Raw genomic sequence first — 12,078 nt, 5'->3', positions numbered from 1 at the left:
CCTTTCGCCCGTAGTCAGCTGGGATAGGCTCCAGCTTGCCTGCGACCCTGTAGAAGGATAAAGGGGCTACAGATAATGAGATGAGATAGTGAAATGCTTCCAAATTTGAAAAGGTTCGGATTTTCCAAAAAAACACCAAGTGACTTCAAGCACGTTTGTGACCATTTGACCTTTCAGGTCACAAATCATGAGATCAGTGCCTAAAAACATCACGGAGGAGAGTGTTAGTGATTGAGTATAAGAAGATTTCTTCCACCCTGAAGCTAAGTAGCTTGAATGTAAACAAGAAAAGACATTGAACTCAATATTTCAAGTCATCAAAGTTCACGGATGTAGAAAGGCAGTTCTTCAGCAGAGAAGCCAAAATTATGAAATGATTAAGATTGCCTTAAAGGATATGGGACATGGATTTTTACCTGGGCATAATTATGTATAAAGGACATAAGAAATGCCATTTAAATCACTGCAGGGCGTCAAAAATGTGAAAATCACCAGATTATTCAAGTTTTTTTATACATCAGCGTAAAACAAGGATTCGTTAATGAGCTAGGTGGTCACGTGACCCGTGACGTCACAAAAACTTTCCAAGGAGCCAGCGCTTGGGTATCTAATGTAAACAGGTTACCGAAATGGACACCATCGACAGTGATATTCCCGATGTTTCACAGAGATGTGAAGTTAGACCCTATCAATTCAAACCGATAGCTGGAAATTCACATGAGCATAGATCTTGTCTTTACTCTGACGGGTCAGATGATTCTGAGAGTGAGAGTTCATTCAGTCCCCATGAAACTGAAAGCGGTCGGCTGGATAACACTTCCTGGTAAGTTAAAAACAATTCTGCTCAAAGGCTAATGATCTGTTGAAAGAAGTATTATTTTTGTATCATACATTGAAAGTTCATCATAGATCTAGCTAAAGTCCGTTGCAAGCTAGTTTTTTTTTTGCTGATATTTTTCGAGATTGATTGAGATACAATGCTTCCAGAGTCCGAGATGAAAACATTCAAAATGGCGAAACGAGTCAGAATTATGATAATCAATAATTGATACACCCAAAATTATAATATTAATCCTTATCTCGGCTTTCAGTCGCTTAGCGCAGAGGTCTTCAACAGGGGGGTCGCGAAATCGCACCGGATCACTCATATCAACAAAAATATTCCTGCCCTGTCCCCTGGCCTCCGTGCAGGGATGCAAACAATGCGCCTTTCGGCGGATGCCGCCTTTTTCACGGCTGAATCGCGCAGATCTGATTTTTTAAAAAAAAATTGCGATATTAATTCATGAAACATGAAGTATAAGGATGAGAAAAAAACAGTTTAAATCGGGAAGCTGCGCACATTTGTGCAGCCTGGCGCAAATGTGCGCAGCTTCCTGATTTAAACTGTTTTTTTTTCTCATCCTTATACTTCCTGTTTCATGTTTCATGAATTAATATCGCTCAGTACCTGAGTATTAATGTTGAAAGAATCCTCAGTGAAATGGTCCGAACACAGTTTGTGGGAAACAGTAGGTGCAAAGTTTTTTCAACAGGTGTTCTGTAAAGTTATCCTACCTCTTGGATTTGTCCTACCAAGCCTACTGCGCATGCGCAAAGCCTACTGCGCATGCACAGGTGAGCCCACACTTTCCTCAGCTTCGGGTCCTTGGGGAATGCAAAAAAACTTACTCCAGGGCATTTCCCATTGGAATTATTGCAACCATAAGCAGCACAATACACCATGATGTCCAATGTATGATGTCCAATGTACTTTAAAAACTATAAAAACAATTTTCTTGTCATCCACTTCTCCATTCATCTACCCGCTTGTGCTGTGCCCGAAAGTTTTTGTGACGTATGATCACGTGACAGCGGCTCTTCCGGTTGCAAAAATGCATATCGGAAGTCGAGCAGAAATGCAATATAATCATCACGAATATAACGATTTTGCTGAATTTAATAGATGATTTTGTGTTTGTTGATGCAATTAATTCATATTTTTAATGGAAAGAAACTGATATAGCGTGCTTTTATGTTTCATGTCCCATATCCTTTAACTTTAACTTGTCAGCTTAGTGATATTGCTAAAGTATGGAATCCAAGGCAAAATGTACTGAAAACTATTTAAAAATAAAAAAGAAAATAAAGATAATAGCCTCAATGAGGCTGTAGCTCATACCAGAAAGAGACGCCCATAAAATCGTAAATATGACAGGTGGCACCACCATCTTGACAATTTTTATGCACACCCACCTGGGGAACATTGTCTGTGAGTTTGATCGAAATCTGATCAATCCTGTTGGAGGAATAGCGGTTTTTGAAAATTGTGAACGGACGACGACGACAGATGGATGATGCATAATCGCTAAAAATCATCACCCCAATTATAACGATGTCGCTTCAGAGAAATCTTGGTTTGAATTTTCAGAAATGAAAGTTCATTTTTTTCTGATGCAATTCCATCACGCTACTGACTTTTCTTTTCTCATAAAAGATTTTGTCTCCAAAGTTAAACATAGCCTATTTTTCCATGCTTATTTAGGGTCAAAAGATACCCCTTACAGTGTGAATTTTTATTTAATACCATTATCTTGAGTACTGCAACTAAAAAAAAGTTACCAAATTTTGCTGTGAATGTAATTCCATTACCGAAGAACTACCCAGAAGCATTTTTAAGTTCTATACCTTGCTACAATAAGGTATTGATATACAAAGGTAGCAACTTTATTAAGATCTCATCTCATCTCATTATCTCAAGCCGCTTTATCCTTCTACAGGGTCGCAGGCAAGCTGGAGCCTATCCCAGCTGACCACGGGTGAAAGGCGGGGTACACCCTGGACAAGTCGCCAGGTCATCACAGGGCTGACACATAGACACAGACAACCATTCACACTCACATTCACACCTACGCTCAATTTAGAGCCACCAGTTAACCTAACCTGCATGTCTTTGGACTGTGGGGGAAACCGGAGCACCCGGAGGAAACCCACGCGGACACAGGGAGAACATGCAAACTCCACACAGAAAGGCCCTCGCCGGCCCCGGGGCTCGAACCCAGGACCTTCTTGCTGTGAGGCGACAGCGCTAACCACTACACCACCGTGCCGCCCCTTTATTAAGATCACTGTAGCAAACAAATATTAGCATGACACTGTTCTTTAAAAATGACTAATATTAACACTTTTAAATATCATCATTACTTTTCTGTCACACAGACATACAGTACGAGCTAACTTGTTAGTAATTGGCTAACTTGCTATCTTGTTAACTTGTTAGTTACTAGTTAAATATGTTAGCTCAAAAATGGTGGGTTGTGAATACATTACAAAGAGCATTTCTGATAGAGTTTGATTTGTCTGTACTGAAGAAAGTTGAACTGAAAAACTTTGAGTGATCTAGAAATATAAGTCGTCTGCTGCCTAAGAGATTCTGTCTCACGGCTTAATCTGGGAGCAACAGTCACTGATGCAGACACAGCTGTTCAGAGATGTTTCTCAGTTTACAACCCCGATTCCAAAAAAGTTGGAACAAAGTACAAATTGTAAATAAAAACGGAATGCAATAATTTTCAAATCTCAAAAACTGATATTGTATTCACAATAGAACATAGACAACATATCAAATGTCGAAAGTGAGACATTTTGAAATTTCATGCCAAATATTGGCTCATGGGCGGCACGGTGGTGTAGTGGTTAGCGCTGTCGCCTCACAGCAAGAAGGTCCTGGGTTCGAGCCCCGGGGCCGGCGAGGGCCTTTCTGTGTGGAGTTTGCATGTTGCATGTCATAACCCCGTGTCCGCGTGGGTTTCCTCCGGGTGCTCCGGTTTCCCCCACAGTCCAAAGACATGCAGGTTAGGTTAACTGGTGACTCTAAATTGACCGTAGGTGTGAATGTGAGTGTGAATGGTTGTCTGTGTCTATGTGTCAGCCCTGTGATGACCTGGCGACTTGTCCAGGGTGTACCCCGCCTTTCGCCCGTAGTCAGCTGGGATAGGCTCCAGCTTGCCTGCGACCCTGTAGAAGGATAAAGCGGCTAGAGATAATGAGATGAGATGAGATATTGGCTCATTTGAAATTTCATGACAGCAACACATCTCAAAAAAGTTGGGACAGGGGGCAATAAGAGGCTGGAAAAGTTAAAGGTACAAAAAAGGAGCAGCTGGAGGACCAAATTGCAACTCATTAGGTTAATTGGCAATAGGTCATTAACATGACTGGGTATAAAAAGAGCATCTTGGAGTGGCAGCGGCTCTCAGAAGTAAAGATGGGAAGGGGATCACCAATCCCCCTAATTCTGCACTGACAAATAGTGGAGCAATATCAGAAAGGAGTTCGACAGTGTAAAATTGCAAAGAGTTTGAACATATCATCATCTACAGTGCATAATATCATCAAAAGATTCAGAGAATCTGGAAGAATCTCTGTGCGTAAGGGTCAAGGCTGGAAAACCATACTGGGTGCCCGTGATCTTCGGGCCCTTAGACGGCACTGCATCACATACAGGCATGCTTCTGTATTGGAAATCACAAAATGGGCTCAGGAATATTTCCAGAGACCATTATCTGTGAACACAATTCACCATGCCATCTGCTGTTGCCAGCTAAAACTCGATAGTTCAAAGAAGAAGCCATATCTAAACATGATCCAGAAGCGCAGACGTCTTCTCTGGGCCAAGGCTCATTTAAAATGGACTGTGGCAAAGTGGAAAACTGTTCTGTGGTCAGACGAATCAAAATTTGAAGTTCTTTATGGAAATCAGGGACGCCGTGTCATTCGGACTAAAGAGGAGAAGGACGACCCAAGTTGTTATCAGCGCTCAGTTCAGAAGCCTGCATCTCTGATGGTATGGGGTTGCATTAGTGCATGTAGCATGGGCAGCTTACACATCTGGAAAGACACAATCAATGCTGAAAGGTATATCCAGGTTCTAGAGCAACATATGCTCCCATCCAGACGACGTCTCTTTCAGGGAAGACCTTGCATTTTCCAACATGACAATGCCAAACCACATACTGCATCAATTACAGCATCATGGCTGCGTAGAAGAAGGGTCCGGGTACTGAACTGGCCAGCCTGCAGTCCAGATCTTTCACCCACAGAAAACATTTGGCGCATCATAAAACGGAAGATACGACAAAAAAGACCTAAGACAGTTGAGCAACTAGAATCCTGCATTAGACAAGAATGGGTTAACATTCCTATCCCTAAACTTGAGCAACTTGTCTCCTCAGTCCCCAGACGTTTACAGACTGTTGTAAAGAGAAAAGGGGATGTCTCACAGTGGTAAACATGGCCTTGTCCCAACTTTTTTGAGATGTGTTGTTGTCATGAAATTTAAAATCACCTAATTTTTCTCTTTAAATGATACATTTTCTCAGTTTAAACATTTGATATGTCATCTATGTTCTATTCTGATTAAATATGGAATTTTGAAACTTCCACATCATTGCATTCCGTTTTTATTTACAATTTGCACTTTGTCCCAACTTTTTTGGAATCGGGGTTATATTAAAGGACAAACATGAGTATATAACCACATTCAAGAGAAAAATGTGGATGGAGAAATCTGATTGGAAAATGTGATTTCAGGAAGCCGAGTTGGCTGAGTATGTAGCTTCAGTGGGTGAGGGCAAATGACTGATCAAGATAGCCTTATGAAAAATATGGAGCAAATGTGCGAACAATGATAAGTTTCAAGGATTTAACTGATACTAGCCAAAACAAGTTGCAGGCATGCCAAACAAATATCTCTATCAATTTCTGTCCCCAAATAACTGGGTGAAGTAATCCAGTCTTGTGGGTATTCACAGGTAGGGTTACTCACAGCCATTCCAAAAAAGCTTGGTTATTGCGGGTTATCCATCCGCATTAGATTCACTAATGAAGCTCTCCCAGTGTGGGAGACATGTTGTTTACACACAACATCTCAGACACACTGTCTACGCATAACCTAAATAAACACTTCTCAGGAGATTTGCTGTCTACACATAACCTGAACAACCATTTGTCAGGAAACACACTGTCTACGCATAACCTAAATAAACACTTTTCAGGAGACACACTGTCTATGCATAGCCTAAATAAACACTTCTCAGAAGACTTACTGTCTATGCATATAGTTGTCTATAAATATCAAACATTTGATGTCATCTATGTTCTATACTGAATAAAATATGGAACTTTGAAACTTCCACATCATTGCATTCTGTTTTTATTTACAATTTGTACTTTGTCCCAACTTTTTTGGAATCGGGGTTGTAAATAAACACTTCTCAGGAGACATACTATCTACACATAGCCTAAATAAACACTTCTCAGAAGACTGTCTATGCATAACCCAAACAAAGACTTCTTAGGAGACATACTGTCTATACATAACCTAAATAAACACTTCTCAGGAGACACACTGTCTATACATAACCTAAATAAACACTTCTCAGGAGACACACTGTCTATACATAACCTAAATAAACACTTCTCAGGAGACTTACTGTCTACGCATAACCTAAATAAACACTTCTCAGAAGACGTACTGTCTACACATAACCCAAACAAACACTTCTCAGAAGACGTACTATCTATGCATAACCTCAATAAACACTTCTGAGGAGACACACTGTTTATGCATTACCTGAACAAACACTTCTGAGGAGACATACTGTCTGTTTATAACCTAAATAAACACTTCTCAGGAGACACACTTTCTACACATAGCCTAAATAAACACTTCTCAAGAGACACACTGTTTACGCATAACCTAAATAAACACTTCTCAGAAGACATACTATCTACACATAGCCTAAATAAACACTTCCCAGGAGACACACTGTCTACACTTAACCTAAATAAACACTTCTCAGGAGACACACTGTCTATACATAACCTAAATAAACACTTCTCAGGAGACATACTGTCTACACATAACCTAAATAAACACTTCTCAGGGGACATACTGTCTACACATAACCCAAACAAACACTTCTCAGGAGACATACTGTCTACGCATAACCTAAATAAACACTTCTCAGGAGACACACTGTCTATTCATAACCTAAATAAACACTTCTCAGAAGAGTTACTATCTATACATAATCTAAATAAACACTTCTCAGGGGACATACTGTCTACACATAACCCAAACAAACACTTCTCAGAAGACGTACTATCTATACATAACCTAAATAAACACTTCTCAGGAGACACACTGTCTATTCATAACCTAAACAAACACTTCTCAGAAGAGTTACTATCTATACATAATCTAAATAAACACTTCTCAGGGGACATACTGTCTACACATAACCCAAACAAACACTTCTCAGAAGACGTACTATCTATACATAACCTAAATAAACACTTCTCAGGAGACACACTGTCTATACATAACCCAAACAAACACTTCTCATGAGACTTACTGGTGACGCATAACCTGAACAAACACTTCCCATGAGACACTGTTTACGCATAACCTAAATAAACACTTCTCAGGAGACACACTGTCTATTCATAACCTAAATAAACACTTCTCAGAAGAGTTACTATCTATACATAATCTAAATAAAACTTCTCAGGAGACACACTGTCTACACATAACCTAAATAAACACTTCTCAGGAGACACACTGTCTACACATAACCTAAATAAACACTTCTCAGAAGACTTACTATCTATACATAACCTAAATAAACACTTCTCAGGGGACATACTGTCTACACATAACCCAAACAAACACTTCTCAGGAGACATACTGTCTACGCATAACCTAAATAAACACTTCTCAGGAGACACACTGTCTATTCATAACCTAAATAAACACTTCTCAGAAGAGTTTCTATCTATACATAATCTAAATAAACACTTCTCAGGGGACATACTGTCTACACATAACCCAAACAAACACTTCTCAGAAGACGTACTATCTATACATAACCTAAATAAACACTTCTCAGGAGACACACTGTCTACACATAACCTAAATAAACACTTCTCAGGAGACACACTGTCTATACATAACCTAAATAAACACTTCTCAGGAGACATACTGTCTACATATAACCTAAATAAACACTTCTCAGAAGACGTACTATCTATACATAACCTAAATAAACACTTCTCAGGAGACACACTGTCTACACATAACCTAAATAAACACTTCTCAGGAGACACACTGTCTATACATAACCTAAATAAACACTTCTCAGGAGACATACTGTCTACACATAACCTAAATAAACACTTCTCAGAAGACTTACTATCTATACATAACCTAAATAAACACTTCTCAGAAGAGTTTCTATCTATACATAATCTAAATAAACACTTCTCAGGGGACATACTGTCTACACATAACCCAAACAAACACTTCTCAGAAGACGTACTATCTATACATAACCTAAATAAACACTTCTCAGGAGACACACTGTCTACACATAACCTAAATAAACACTTCTCAGGAGACACACTGTCTATACATAACCTAAATAAACACTTCTCAGGAGACATACTGTCTACACATAACCCAAACAAACACTTCTCAGAAGATGTACTATCTATACATAACCTAAATAAACACTTCTCAGGAGACACACTGTCTATACATAACCTAAATAAACACTTCTCAGGAGACTTACAGTACTGTCTATGCATAACCCAAACAAACACTTCTCATGAGACTTACTGGTGACGCATAACCTGAACAAACACTTCCCATGAGACACTGTTTACGCATAACCTAAATAAACACTTCTCAGGAGACACACTGTCTATTCATAACCTAAATAAACACTTCTCAGAAGAGTTACTATCTATACATAATCTAAATAAACACTTCTCAGGAGACACACTTTCTACGCATAACCTAAATAAAAACTTCTCAGGAGACATACTATCTACACATAGCCTCAATAAACACTTCTCAGAAGACTGTCTATGCATAACCCAAACAAACACGTCTCAGGAGACATACTGTCTATGCATTACCTAAATAAACACTTCTCAGGAGACACACTGTCTGTACATAACCTAAACAAACACTTCTCAGGAGACATACTGTCTGTTTATAACCTAAATAAACACTTCTCAGAAGAGTTACTATCTATACATAATCTAAATAAACACTTCTCAGGGGACATACTGTCTACACATAACCCAAACAAACACTTCTCAGAAGACGTACTATCTATACATAACCTAAATAAACACTTCTCAGAAGACACACTGTCTACACATAACCTAAATAAACATTTCTCAGGAGACTTACTGTCTATGCATAACCCAAACAAACACTTCTCATGAGACTTACTGGCGACGCATAACCTGAACAAACACTTCTCAAGAGACACACTGTTTACGCATAACCTAAATAAACACTTCTCAGGAGACACACTTTCTATGTATAACCTAAATAAACACTTCTCAGGAGACATACTATCTACACATAGCCTCAATAAACACTTCTCAGAAGACTGTCTATGCATAACCCAAACAAACACTTCTCAGGAGACACACTGTCTATACATAACCTAAATAAACACTTCTCAGGAGACACACTGTCTATACATAACCTAAATAAACACTTCTCAGGAGACACACTGTCTACACATAACCTAAATAAACACTTCTCAGGAGACTTACTGTCTCCGTATAACCAAAATAAACACTTCTCAGGAGACTTACTGTTGGCACACAACCTGAAGAAACACTTCTGAGGAGGCACACTGTATACACATAACCCTAACAAGCACTTCTAAGCAGACACTGTCCATGCATAACTTGAACAAACACTTCTCTGATTGCATTAAGATTACAGCGATCATATTCAACCTCACACTGTGCTGAATATGTTACTCAATTCAATATGCCTAATAAATTGTTTTGCTCCCAGTCGGTTGGTTATTCAGACACCCATGATTACTTCATTACACACAGCAAAATATGCCTGAAAGAATGCTGGAGAGAATATCTTATATTTATCAATCTTTTATGCCTGTTGTTTCATTGCCAAGTTGAACAACTCAAGGCAGATACGGGAACAAAATTGAGAGTGAAGGAACTGCACTTGATGGAAGGATGTTCTGAGGTCAATCCAAGAATCAGCGTCAGAAGACACAGCAGGGACCACACACAGGCTGAGCAATCACACAGCGCCATCATAAGAACAACTCAGACAAGTGGCCGTTAGTTACAGTTGGAGTGATTTGAGTGGCAGTTTACGACACAGGACTCTACAGGTGATAATTACATAATCAGGAAAGTAGATCAGACAAATTGCAACTCCAGTGGTTTACTCCAGCGACATAGACAGCAGGACTGAGCGAGCAAGTCTGAACATGAAAATACAGAGTGAACACATCACATACTCTCCAGGCTCCCTATTTCTTCACATTCTTCATAACTTGATTGAGAGCACATGCTTTTAGTGAGTTATAGAAGAGATCTGGTTTCTTGTTACACTTATAGTATGGCATGCTTCAAATGTTCAGAATAAAATACCCAAATATGTGCATACCAAATCCATCTGCATGGGAAGGCAAGTGATACATAATTTAGTGAACTAGCAATCTCCAGTGTTTTGCCATTTTTGTGCTCTATTGTGCTATGTAATTTTTCTGTTTACCATATAGTACAACTGTGAGCTGGCCTAGTAGTTTGTACGTCCATGGGAGATTGTGAGTTCTACTTGCGGTCGCGTCATACCAAAGACCATCATAAAAATGGCACCTACTGCCATCTGATGAAGCACGCCACAATTCAGATGTGAGTAGGGAGTCAAAATCTTGCGGTTACCAGAGGACCAGCCACCACTGTAACCATAGCTATGTAATAGAGGCTTTGCACTGTCATGTGACCCCATAGCAATGGTAACTACGCCGCCATGACAGGGGGCACGCTTGTAGTGCTTCATTCAAAAGTGAAGTGAACATACCATTGGGTTTTTGACCTCTCCGTTCGACACCATGTCCCGCTGAATGATTTTTCCCTTCTAGATTGAGAAATTTCTCTAGTTTTTTCCCTGAAGATGAATTACTTTTGGTAAATTAAAAAATCTGATGTCTTTGTTTCGTTCAAAACGATTTGTACATCCAAAAATGCAGCAAAACCTTCCCATATCTATCAGTAACAACTAACTCATCTGAATGAAGTACTACAAGCGTGCCCCCTGTCATGGCAGCATAGTTACTGTTGCTATTCACTTTGGTGGTATTGGCTATTTGAGTTTATTCTATCCACATTCACTGGATATGAGCAATCGTGTGCTCTGATTGGCTACTCTACTACTAGGCTATCAGCTCATATACCATGAGTAGAGAAAAACAAAATGGCGGCACATGTTGATGAACCAACCAAAGATGAAATGAAAACTCTACTCGAAAACAAAACCCCAAAAATTGTTATCAAGTATTTAAAAGAAACAGAAATAGCAAAAAATATATAGCTTTTTTTTCCCCTCCAGTAGCTCCTGTTCCACACTCCAGCCCAGTTGGTGGCGGTAACACACATTTAAGTTGGTTTGCCAAACACCAAAAAACCCTAATGAAAGGTTTTCTTCACCTCTTGCCCTCACCATCTCGAGATCAGTACCCCCGTGTCACCCAGAGCTCTGGGGGTGAGTCGCGAAAGAAAGACAGGAACCCCATGAGTTCGCAATCTTTATTCACAAGTCCCCAATGAGACGAGAGAATACAGGGGATTTTATATGTGTGTTATCTGTGTGGATGAAGTGACATCACTGTTTGATATCTGTCTATGTGTGTGTGTGTCTGTGTGGATGAAGTGACATCACTGTTTGATATCTATGTGTGTGTGTGTGTGTGTGTGTGTGTGTGTCTGTGTGGATATGCAGCTGTGGGTGAAACCTTGGATCAATCATGTCATCATGTTCTGTATACATTTCATATCAGCAGATGTTCTAAAAGATATCAACATTTACGCACAACCTTATGTTCTGATAGAATGTTCCAAAAGATATCAGTATTACGTCTAGAGCAATGTGTCTAGCTTAGACAGAAGGTCACTTCTTGAATGCCAGAGACAGAAGAATGCATTCTTGGTCATTTTAAACAAAACAGAGGGTCACAGACTAAATCCTTTACAATT

Source organism: Neoarius graeffei, chromosome 24, assembly GCF_027579695.1.
Source record: "Neoarius graeffei isolate fNeoGra1 chromosome 24, fNeoGra1.pri, whole genome shotgun sequence".
NCBI lineage: Eukaryota > Metazoa > Chordata > Actinopteri > Siluriformes > Ariidae > Neoarius > Neoarius graeffei.
The sequence above is the reverse complement of the archived record's forward strand: the minus strand, read 5'-3'. Positions refer to the sequence as shown.